General features: G+C 46.5%; 1 pseudogene; it reads right to left on the bottom strand.

Annotated features, from left to right (window-relative positions):
* Positions 1–1,197: 1,197 nt before the first annotated feature.
* On the bottom strand, positions 1,198–2,663 carry LOC147417054 (uncharacterized; annotated as a pseudogene).
* Between the last annotated feature and the right edge of the window lie 8,703 nt (positions 2,664–11,366).

Genomic DNA, 11,366 nt, shown 5'->3' with positions numbered 1-11,366 from the left:
GGGTCACACTGTAATCACTTGGTAATGGGTGGGGTCACTTTGGGATAGTCGGGGTCACACTGTAATCGCTTGGTAATGGTGGGGTCACAAGCTGTTCACATGTTGATTCGAATTCACATAGGATCACTTGGCGGTCACTTGATGTTCACATCAAATTTATTTAGGGTTCACTTTAATTGTGATCACATGGTGATCGCTTGGGGATTAAACCACCATCGGACGGTGCAAAACCGATCCCGTCGTCCTCAATCAATAGAGACCGTAGATCCCACCTGACAGAGGGGTGTCAATTAGTCACGAGGCCTGCTTCCACCAGCCCTTGCCCATGCTCGACCCTCCTCCTTCCTCCCCGCCCCCAATATGGGCCGTTGCCTGGCCTGTACCCTGCATGGATAACCTTCGTGTAGACCTAGCGCACGCATGCCCCCTGCCTGCTCGTCTGAACACCACCTGAGCTCGCTTCGCTTAGTGCGCACGCGCACAGAGAGAGAGAGAGAGAGAGAGAGAGAGAGAGAGAGAGAGAGAGAGAGAGAGAGAGAGTTCTCTGTGCTGCACTTGTTGCAAACTTTTATAGAGAGGGAGGTCAGCAAATAGCCGCCTGCCGCCATAATGGTTTTGAGATAAAGTCTTCAAGAGGCTTCGAGACACAGGCAGAACCACGCGGCGCGTTCCAGAGAGATGGCTTTCGAGAACCTCTTCTTTCCTCCTTCCCTTGCCGGCGTTGACGCCATCTAGAAGGCATCGCCTCCAGATTCACCTTCTCAACGAATATTTTTAAAATCGAGCACATACTCTAGTTTTGAATCTTCTCTTTTTGTGGATTATGTTTCCCATGTCAAGGGTTGATGGTAAGTATGCAGAATCCTAGGCGTTGTACACCTCTCATACAAGTTCACTAAGAGTAGCTCCCTGCATAGGAGCACTCTAAATAGTATGTCCTAACCATAGAAGTCCCTTTTATTGAGCATTTCCATATACAATGTTGCAACGTATGAAGAGGCACACCCGCAATATATTACTTAGCACCAGACTTTAGATCTACAACACCATACCTCAATCCTTTCTAGCTTGCCAAGGCACATATGGACACGAAGTACTCTGCCAAATCTGTTCCTTGACAACACACAAGCCATTGGCACAAAGCATAGCACACTTACAAGCCTGCCAAAAAGAGTTCACTAATTGAAATTCACACGATAACAAAGCCGCATTATCATTTTAAAAAGTAATTAAAGCACTAACAGTATGGAAGGCCCGGGCCCTGTGCCTTAGTAAGCCACATGACCTTTGTAAGTATACATGCGGGTGTATATATTTGAATTACAAGAATTGTAGGTCTACTTCCTCATGAGTGCATGACACAAGCTCAAATCTCAAGAGAAAAAACCCTAGCTTTTCATAAGCAATTACATGTATGGCTAAGAAGAAGCATGCTGTGCTCTGAACAGAAAAAAAACACAGGAAGCATGGCCACCGACCAGCTTCTCTATCTTGAAATCCGATTGTGCGAAGCTGAAACCCTTAGCGCCCTTGCCTGCAAAGGACCTTGCAGCTTTGATAGCAATCCAAGGAGGGCCCCTTTCTGTTTTGCAGTAAGGGACCGAGGTCGAATGGTTAAATCCTCATCTGCCTTCAGTGCTAGTCTCTGTGATGTCATTTTGAAAATCCGTGCAAGTTGTTTCTTGAGAGGCCCAATTGTGTGCTTCACAAGGTCCAACCTCAATATGAATGCCTTTAAAGCTGCCTTCTCTAGTTGCAGACATTGAGGACAAGATGGATTGGCCTTGAAAACTTCTGAAACAGATTTCTCTAGGCAATCCGCATGAAATACATGCCCACACACAAGCACACCCACAACTGGCAAATCATTAGTTCCAACATACCCTTGAGAGCTCCAGGGAGACCTGTGCAACAGACTGCGAGAGCACAGCCCGCACTTTTCAAGGACAACATCAGACTCAATGTGGACCAATGTCCTCGTCAGGCTGAGAAAAATCTGCTCTGATTCGTTCTAAAGGTAAGGGCAGACATGCATTGACACCATCTTCATCTACAGACCAGCTTAATTGAGAAACACTGTTCACATCTGACCAATGTAAAACATCCCTCGTTGAAGAAGCCACAAGTTGGGAAAGAGTGAGCGGTTGTTTGCCAACACTTTCTGAATGGCTTCCAAGTTCTTGAAAATCAAGCCCATTCTCAAACAGAAGTGCCCGATTTTGCCTCCCTGCTGATCCAAGAGATGAGATGCCATCTGACTTTTGCCGACCAAACAGACGCCTTGATCCCAATCTTGATAAGCAATGTCTACTGAAACGTCTGTAGATATACGAACAAGGACGTCGTGGTGCTGCTACAGCTATATCCTTGGAAAGCCTTCGAGAACTTGAGGATGATAAAGTGTCTGAGATTCCAGTAGATAAACAAACCTACAAACACAAAATTAGACCGTAAGGCATCATCTCTCAAAGTGAGAGAAACAAAATTCATTCTGAGCTTGACAACAGACCTCACTCACAGAGGTCAGACCAGAAGCTCTAGACACAGGTTCTGCAGAATCAAAATAGAGAAGCAGGTTAAGAAGTAGCTGAGCCTCCAAGAAATCACAGATCATGACCCATCAATATGCTATGCAGGTTTGAGATGTCCAAAGCATACTAACTACTTGCAGTAACAAAATTTTGCACATAGTAATGCCCTGGCACTCTACTGGGATTTCAACTTCCTGGTAGTTTGCGAAGTGCAATCTTAAACTGCCTACTTGTATAGAAAACATTCTACATCCAACTTTGACAGTGTAAATGAAAAATATGGACCAGTCGCTGTCCTATAAGATGGCATGTAACAGCTTCTACTTAACGCACAAGAGGCATGGAGATATGGTCAAGAATAAGAGATCTGTTAAGAGTTTTGGCATCTCAAGTGAACTGCCCAATGTGATCCCATTCTTTAGTTTGGCTTTTAGCTATTTATTTCACTTATTTGTCGAAGTCTTGGGTAGGGCAATTTAGTGAGATTGCTATATAAGCAACCCCTTGCCTCCATTGTATACATACATTCATTGCCAAGGTCGATTGGTTCAGGAGACTCTCTCTCTCTCTGATCTCTACGCTTCCGCATTGTCGACTTTGACATGGTATCAGAGCTTCTTGGTGTAGCTCGTGCTTGAAGCCCTTGGCATGGAGGAGCATCTCTCGGAGAAGAAGAGAACCGTGGACCGGTCGCCAACAATTCTCACCCCACCTTGTGCCCATAGCGTTCTAAAACGCTGGGCGTTACTGCCCCTGCCGGCGCCGTTCTCCCCCCTCAAGCTCAAAGTTCCCTGTGTGCTTTGACTGCGAGCATTCTAAAATGCTGAGTAAAAGGTGGCAATGGCGATGCTGCGGACTCTTTCCCCCCACAGTGCTTGTTGAAGAATAGAGCATAGCGCACTACAAGCGTTCAAAACGCTGTAAACAGCGACGCCGTAGACAGCACTAGGCAGAGTCCCAAGACGGCGTTTCAAAACGCTGAACCGGCAGCCACAGTCGACCTTTGAGAATGCCCCCCCCCCCCCCCCCCCCCCCCGGGTTCTGCCGGTGATTGTTTTGGGTAGCGTTTTAAACGCCAGCCTATGTGCTCCACTAACAGCCATAGAGCCCTCCCTGGACAACTGTCACAAGGACGTGGCAACTGTTAACTATGTCACGAGGACGTGGCAACTGCTAACCTTAGTCGTTGGTTTCTTTCCAAGGATTTTTTGTTCTATTTTTGAGACCCTCTTTTTGAAGTAGCAAACGGTCGGACATTGTATGGCCAATGTGAACGGTAGTTTCACCCGCAGACGAAAAGTGGTCGGCACTGGAATTCGTATAGTAAGAGGATGTCTAGCCTCAGAGCAAGATCATGTAGGTCCCCCCGTCGCACTTAGCGAGTTGGTGGATACTAGGAAGTGAACTCAATAAAGGCACGAAGTCAAGGTGGGGCTACCAATAGAAAGTATCCGACAGTTGGGCCACATTGCACTTTTGGATGCGGTCCCAATGAGGATAGATGGTCAGATGACCAATGGGAGCCCAACAAAATCATTTCCTAAAATTTAGGGAACTGCTATTTTGGGCCGTGAAATGTGCTCGCGTCATTACCTCTGGTATGACTAGGGGAACATTTTACAACTCTGCCGCGAAGTCAACTGAGCAACCAATCGGGAGATTTTTAGGCGGCAAACCCGAAACGGGAAAATGCTTGTAAATGTGCCAAGTGGCACATTTCAATGAATTTGCCTCACAAAGGAAGAGGTAGCGCTGAATTATAAGCTGGGAGGCCTCATTTTTGAAGTACTGCCCATAGGTTAAGAGCTATGGAGTGCTTCCTTTCCCTCTATGTACAGTGTGGTGCCAGGAGTGATTCCCTACACGCTACACACTGCTCTCTCTCTCCCTTACGTGCAGTTATGTGATGCCCCACAAGAGGGTTTTTCATTTGACTGATGTACAATTGTGTGAGTTCATGCGCGATTGCCAAGGCAAGAGCCTCTTGCACAAGTACTGGGTTAGCTAGTGGCTAATCCCCCGCAGGTACAGGTGAATTCGGAGAGGTTTCACATGAGAAATCTCGTCCAACTCAAAGGGCAAGTAGCCGTACAGGTGCGGAAGCTCAAGGTCTTGCTACAGATGCGACCGGCATGCGAAACGGAGCCCAAAACAGGGAATTACAGCCTGCTGTGTATTTTTGCAGGTTTAGGGTTTCGGCCCTAAACGGTCCCTAATACCCCCAGGAGGTTCGGGGACGCGAGGGGACCACTGTAGAGGTGATCTGGTGCATTTTCTGGGCAGAAAACAGAGAATTCAGCATGCTGCAGATTTTCGCCAGGTTTTGCAAAGTGTTCATATGCGTCGGGAAAGTCATCTATTGCGTGGGGATACTGACTGTGAAGCGTCCTGGTACAGTTATGCTGCCGAAATCGGGCCAGAACAGGTGTTTCTCAGCCTGGATTATGCGGGGCAGCTTGTAGGAGATCACAGGTTTTATTCCCTCTGTTAAAGAATAAAGAAATACCGAAAGGGACGCCAATTTTGGGGCCAACAGGTTGTCAGCGTCTGCTAGGAGCATTCTAGCTTCCAAGCTGTGTGTGTGCTTATGTGTTAATTCCCGTCACAGGTCTCCTTTGCACGTTCTCTCTGTGTGTCTAAAGTAAAGAAATTTCGGGTGAAAGCCAACCCTACCGCCCCACGGGACGCTTTCAAGGTTCCGTTGCCGGGACATCAATCACTTTTCCTCAAAGAGTGAGCCTCGGTTGTTTTGGGTAAAGACACAAAGTGCAGGAACGCTGGATTACACTATGACCGACAAAGGGAAGGACATTATGGAAGAGCGTTCCTCTTCAAAGGACAGACGGAAATCCCTATGGTTTTCGAGATTGGCGAGAGCTCACAGCCACGTCAGTCTGTACCTCCTGTTAATGTGAATGTCCCTCCCATAGTACAGGACTTTATGACTGGGCAACTTGAGGATGATGCGTTCAGGACTCAGTTAGTTGCCGCTGTGAATGTCTTTTCGCAGATGGTGCAGAATCCAAGGTTTATGGAGTTCTTGCAAGCGTCGCCAGTGCAACAGCAAAATAGGCAACCTACACCGCGTACGGAGCTTGTTTGAGACTCAAGCCCAAGTACTTTATGCGACTCAACAGGAAACGGAACACTCGCATGTTGCGGAGATTTGCGAATCAGGGGCTCCAAAACAGGTTCCTCCCGTCCTTCAACAAGTGGCTAGAACGCCTATTCCACAGCTTATGACAGTTCAACCCGCCACCTTTCAGAGCCAGCATGTTGTCTTGAATGGACAGGAAACTGGTTACCAGGCAATGCACCCAGTTTTTCCACCACCCACTCTACATCCTGGGTATTTCGGGGGTGGATCAGTGTTCCAAAGTATGGCTGGTTATGCGCCTGGAAGTCAGCCGTACATGCCAGGAACAGTGTTTGGGGGTATACAAGGCATCGTGCCAAACCCCATGTATGGTAGTATCGGCATGCAGCAAGGTTTTCAGTGCAGCCAGGGCCAGTTTGGGGTGCCACAGGGTCATTTTGGCATGGCTTGTTTTTCTGGACAGCAGCCAGATGTCGCACCTCTGATGCAAAATGTGAATGGCCAAGATGTGCCGATCATGCCTACTACAGTGCCCATGTTGCAGACTATTCCCTATGACAATTTGGGGGCACTGGAGAAGCCGAAAGCTTACAACGAAGATGGTGTAGCTGTAAAGTTCAGTACTTTCAGTGGCTTTGAGGATAAAGCAAAGGCTCTCACTTTCCTCCAATAGTTTGATACAACTTATGCAAGAGGGAATTTTACAAAGGCCTCGAAAGTCAGGAAAGCTGCCACTTTCTTAAAGGACAATGCGCTTACATGGTGGACGACATTGTTAATGCAAGGGCAGGCACCCGCCACTTGGGTTTACTTCAAGCAAATGTTTGCATATGCTTGGCTGTCAAATGAATTTGAAGCCGACGTCATGACAGATTGGCACCAACTTACTTCAGCTACATGCAAGAGCTTGCTGGAGTACAATCGGAGGTTTTGTAAAGCGTTACTCCCAGTGACCTCCTACAGATTTGTGTCATTGACAGAGCAGATAGAGAAGTACTATTGTGGGCTGCCTAAAGGGCTTCGTGATTACTGTACCAAGAACAGAGTGGCTACCCTCACTCAGCTAATGGAAGTTGCTAACACTCGTCTTGCCTTGCTTAAAGGAGAGGACAGTGGGTTTCCGAGCAACGAGAAAGGAGGGCAGCAAAAGAAAAATCCAGCGAATAAGCCCTTTGTGAAAATGGCTTCTTATGCGTCACAGGGGTCAGAAAAGGCCACCAAAGACAAGGATTCACCTCGAGCTTCTGGAGCGCAAGCAAAGAAACAGAAAAGGAAGCCTTTTGTGCGCAAGTCGCTCAAGGAAAAGAAGGTCCTAATGGCTGAAAACAAATGCTTTATATGCGAGCAGCCTGGTCACCTTGCTACCAATTGTCCTTAAAGGAAAAGACCAGCTGACTCAGATGATAGAGAAGACCAGAGAGGCAAGAAGCCTAAACCCACGGCAGGTTTGGTGCCAGATATGGTGGGTGATAGGCCCAGTACAGATGCCAGTGAGTTATGCAAGACTTGGGGTAAATTTAGGGATTAGACGTCACTCATCTTCTTTGATCCACGTGCCAAAGACAACTTTATCTCACCAGAGTTAGCTATGAAGCTGGGCATCAGAGCTGAAGAGATGGGGTACACAGCACAGGCAGGGTTGGCATGTCCTAGCCACTCAGAGTGTGTTACTCCCATCATTGGAAAGTTGCGTCTGCATATTCAGTCGTATGTGGACACAGAAGAGTTCTACATCATGCCGCTGGTGGCAGGATGTGACGCCTTGTTGGGGATCCCGTGGATGTTCCAAGTGCATGGAGTCTTTGGATACCTACAACAAAAAGATCACTGTACAGTATAGGGGCAAAACTCACATCTTGGATGTAAAGCTTAAAGGAGAGTCAGTCCCTATTGTATCTACTTCTGCTATCACTTCTGTAATAAAGAATCATCTTTTTTTGTACTTGATTTTTGCACATGATGTCTCAGATAGTGGTCAATCAAATTTATCTGTGTTAGATAAAGAAAGGTCAGCATTTTTTCAAAAGTTTAGTGACTGTTTTTTTTGATTCATTACCTCGCAATTGCCGCCAAAGAGGCCTCAGGACCATGGATAGATTTGGTGCCAGGGTGTAGCCCACCAAATAGACCTCTCTACAGGGTTAGTGCGGCGCAGCAGAAAGAGATTATGGGCCAAGTTGAGGAGTTATTAGAGAAGGGGCTGATTCAACCTAGTTCTTCACCCTTTTGCTCCCCAGTGCTCCTAGTGCAGAAGAAGGATGGCTCATGGCGCATGTGTATCGATTACCATGCGTTGAATAAGAATAGCATCAAGAATAGGCTTCCTATTCCTAGAATTGATGATATTCTCGATCGTTTAGAGGGTGCTGCAATTTTCAGCAGGATAGACCTTAAGAGTGGGTACCATCAAATTCGTATAAGGCCAAAAGGATGTGCACAAGACTGCCTTTAGAACGACATTTGGTCTTTATGAGTTTCTAGTGATGCCGTTTGGGCCAACAAATGCTCTTGCCACGTTCAACAGAATGATGGACCGCATTTTCCGCTTGCATCAACAGTTTGTTGGGACGTTCTTTGATGACATGATGGTCTATTCGAAGAATGAAGAGGAGCATAGGCATCACTTGACCATTGTGTTCGAAGAGCTGCACAATCACAGGTTACTTGTCAATCCTAAGAAAAGTGAATTCTTCCTCGAAGAGATCCACTTTCTTGGCCACATAGTCTCGAAGGATGGTGTCAGAATGGATCCCGCAAAGGTCGAAGCTATTAAGACATGGCCAGACTTGAGGATTGTGCACGATGTCAAAAGCTTCTTTGGATTATGTTCCTATTATAGAAGGTTTATCAGGAATTTTGCAGAGATAGCATCGCCTCTTCACGTTTTGCAAAAGAAAGAGGTCACTTTCAGATGGACCCAAAAAGAGATTTCAGCTTTTAGTCTCCGAAAGGAAAAGTTGACTTCAGATCCAGTAATTGTTTTGCCAGATCTCAAGAAGTCATTTGTGGTCCAGTGTGACGCGTGTGACAGTAGCATCTTTGTAACAGACTTGGACACTCCAAGTCAAGAATCAACTGCGACAGCACCAAATAACCACTTCAAAACAATTCACAGATCACAATAGATTTGCACTGGCCCGGCGGAGTTCCGTGCCTAGAGATATTGGCCCCAAAGACTGGCGCCCCTTTCAGTATTTCTTTTTATATTAATCAATCATCAAAGTACAAAAGAGCGGTTAGGGTTTCACTCTCAGACTCTGCGTCCAGATGCTCTGAGAAGTGAGGCCCTCACCACTAATTTATAGGTTACAAGGGATGCCCAAAAGCAGAGCCCCAAAAGCTTCAAATCAAAAGCAATTGCTCTCTCTCTCTCACAGAGAGTCAAAACATGAAAGCAAAAGCATTCTCTCTCTCTTTCTCATTTAAGTAGAGAAAAACGAATTTGCGTCGCTCATCATTTCCCCAAAAAAAAAAAAAAAGTCCGCCTCCGCGATTTCCGGAAATTAGGGTTTCTCGCAGAAATTAGGGTTTGCAATAATTTTAGGGTTTCTGGCAGAAATTAGGGTTTCTATTGTTCGCCACGTCATCACTTTGTGACATACTCCCCTCTTGAAAGCATTGTAATCGACCGCGATTACGTCTGCAAAACCGACAAAAGCACGGCCGATTTCTCTTCTGCGGGAAATTCGATCCCCGAATTTTTTTTCCGCGGCACCTATGGCTTCAGGCAATGATCAGTCGACTCCCTCTGCATCTGGAGATGCGGGTTGGGATCACAACGAAGATTCAGGTAGAGAGTATGGCCCGCCTTGGCCTACTTAGGCGGAGCGGCAAGAGATAGAGCGTCGCCAGTTGATCAGCGATGCAACAAAGATGATGCTCAATTTTGCCAAGGACCCGAAGATGGCAAAATATATGAACCAGACCTCTTTGGAAGAGGTACAGATGGAGTGGCAGAGAACCACAACACAACTCTCGAAACCCGCTCTCAAGAAACCTTCTGCCTCCAAGAAAATATACAGAGCAGGAACTGGAGAACGTGGTTGATGCACGGATTGCTCAGCTTTTTGACACGCAAAAGAAAGCCAAAAAGCACGGCAAAAAGCAGAAGAAAGGCACTGACTTCCCCAGATATATGGGTCGTCGGTCGACATTTGACAAGGCAAAGAAATTGAAGAAGCGCGTCAAGTTTGAAGACCTACCCAGTTCTTCTTCTTCTTTTCTGACAGTTCTTCTAGCTCCTCGGATTCGAGCGAAGAAGACAGAAAAGGTAAAAAGCGAAGCAAGAAGCAACGCTTTGGAAAGGGCAAGAAAAAGGCAAAGAAGGCTACATCTCGCCCAGAGACTGACAGTTCTACTGAGGACTCGTCTACAGACAGCTCAGATTTCGATGACGGAAAGTTTTATGCGAACAGGAAGAATTTTTACAAAGCCAACCAGTATGACTTTCTCGAAGATAAAAGCAAGAAAGTCCGAGAGTTTAAGGAAGGTGGCCACTCGATCAAGTTTGATACTTTTTCAGGATACTCGGATGCTTCGAAGGCTGTGTCTTTTTTCAGCAGTTTGACATCGCTTTCGCGGGACGACGCTATTCAGAGCACTCCAAGATTCGGAGAGTTGCCTCTTACTTTAAGGGGAATGCTCGTACTCGGTGGTCCACGCTTCTTTTAAACAAGACTGCACCAGTTAAATGGCTGAAATTTAAGAAGCTTTTTATTTCTTCTTGGTTGACGCAAGAATATGAACGAGATCTACGAGCTGCTTGGAACCATCTTCGGATGGCCAAGAAAGATAAAATCAATGCTTATTGTGAAAGACTCTGGAAATCTTTTCTACCCGCCTCTTCATTCAAGAAGATCTCGTTCAAAGAACAGATTGAGCGGTTTACCTTGAGTCTACCTACAGAGATCCGAGATCACTGCTTAGAACAGAAGTCAGCTTCTATTCAGGAGTTGATGAGTCATGCGAAGCGGGGCTTTGCCATTCACTCTGGCAGTTTGACCTACCCCACATATAAGGCCATGACACAACGAGCCGAACAGACTTCTGGGAATGAAAATAGAAGAAAAAGAGCAACCCAAAGAAAAAAAAAGGATGCGACCCAAGCTTACTCCTGAGGAGAGAGCTCGCTTCATCAGAGAGGGGAAGTGCTTTGGATGCGGGGAACATGGACATATTTCCGCGAAGTGCCCTGATAAGGCACAGAAAGAACAGAATGATAAAGACGACGACAGATCTGAGAGTTCGAGAGCAGCTGAGGAATGTGGCAGAAAAGGCAGATAGAAAAGCAGAACTGGTACCACATGGCGTGGGACCTGCACCGAATCTAATGAATGAAAGTACAAACTTTGCCGCTTTCGGGGCAAAGTGAAGGATCAGGAAGCTCTTTTGAAGGAGCCAAGGCCAACTTCTTTTCACTTGGAATTGGCGGCTCGATTTGCAACTACGCCGACATACTGACGCCACAGGCGGAGGTAGTTCGATTGGCACCCGGATGGGATGTTGCCATTACACCGAGCATTGGCAAACTTCGTTTGCAATGACGGGGGTGTTCAGGGCACGCGAGTGACGTTCTACTCGGGATCTTGGTACCACAAGAACTACGCCGTGGTTGACTATCGGGCGAGCGAGAGAAAGCGACTTTGATAAATGAAGGGCTTAGAGATTGTACTTGATGAACTTCAGTTTTCTTACTCAATTCTTTTGGGAGAACTGAATGATGGATAAAAGTAGAAAAT

The sequence above is a fragment of the Adiantum capillus-veneris genome, unplaced genomic scaffold (genome assembly GCF_014529385.1).
Source record: "Adiantum capillus-veneris isolate H3 unplaced genomic scaffold, ASM1452938v2 Hic_scaffold_325, whole genome shotgun sequence".
Lineage (NCBI taxonomy): Eukaryota > Viridiplantae > Streptophyta > Polypodiopsida > Polypodiales > Pteridaceae > Adiantum > Adiantum capillus-veneris.
Note: the sequence above shows the minus strand (reverse complement) of the source record. Positions and strands in the feature narration are given on the sequence as shown.